The sequence below is a fragment of the Nanorana parkeri genome, unplaced genomic scaffold, assembly GCF_000935625.1.
Source record: "Nanorana parkeri isolate BGI_ZX_2015 unplaced genomic scaffold, ASM93562v1 scaffold91, whole genome shotgun sequence".
Taxonomy (NCBI): Eukaryota; Metazoa; Chordata; class Amphibia; order Anura; family Dicroglossidae; genus Nanorana; species Nanorana parkeri.
Window position 1 is genome coordinate 838,906 of NW_017306359.1, and position 1,053 is coordinate 839,958.

Here is a 1,053-nt window from a genome sequence, read left to right on the forward strand (position 1 = left end):
TATATTATAATAAAGTTTCCAATTTTTAATAGGGTTTCTATTGTGACCTAGCTTGCAGTTATCTATGTTTAACAGCAGATGGAGCTCTAGTACTACTGAAATTGAAACTGCTTATTTTTAATGGGAAAGGCAAATTTATGCAGCACTGAAATTGTTTTCAGTTTGGAGGGATCTTGAAACTTTAACATCAGTCCCTGCTTCCAAAGGAGATTCCAGGCTTCTACCTCTACTACAATAATAAAGATCCTCACATGTCCACATTATAGGGATGATGTTTGTAATCACTGCTCCTGTGAGTTTGTACTTATTCTTGCAGATTTGAAATTCACGTTTTTGGGAAAAGGTATTTCTGAATTTGCCCAGGCAATTTTCTTTTTAGCCATGATGAACTACATGACCTTTGAACCACGCCAGGAGGTTTAGAAGGGCCAATAAGGGGGTGTTTGAAGAAGCTAGCTCCCTCACTAAAAAATGGGGGCACAAAGCATTTATATTGTTGGAATATTGAAGCCGCTGTAGAAAAAGATTAGGAAAAGATGACAAACTGCATATTGTAAGATTAGAGTCCGTTAGAAAATTGTGCTTTCATTCTGATTGCTGGTTGTTTGGCAATCACCCCTGCTGCTGTTTTTTTGGGTTGTTTGTTTTTATTGTTGGGGGCTGTTAATCTGAGGGCAGCAGTCACTTTTATCTGCTCTCCCATCCATAGCAAACTGCTATTATTTTTTGTTCATGAATGGACCCAGGATTCATAGACAGTTCGGTTATACTACCTACTAGAGGATTTGGACACTGGCTAAAAAACAAAATTGACCAGGTTGGTATGACCCCTCTCACTCCCAGCATGCTTCAGTTATTTGTTTGGGTGCTAGGTGGATGAACATTGTTTCCCTATTGAGAAAAGTTTAACAATTTTTACTAGTCATTCTCTCTTTGATTCATTGAATGACACACCAGAGATCTTGAATCTCTACCATTGGCTTATAGTGCCACCTTTAGGAGATCTGATGTGCTTCACCATTTTGAAGGAAAACAGAAACAAAGCTACACACA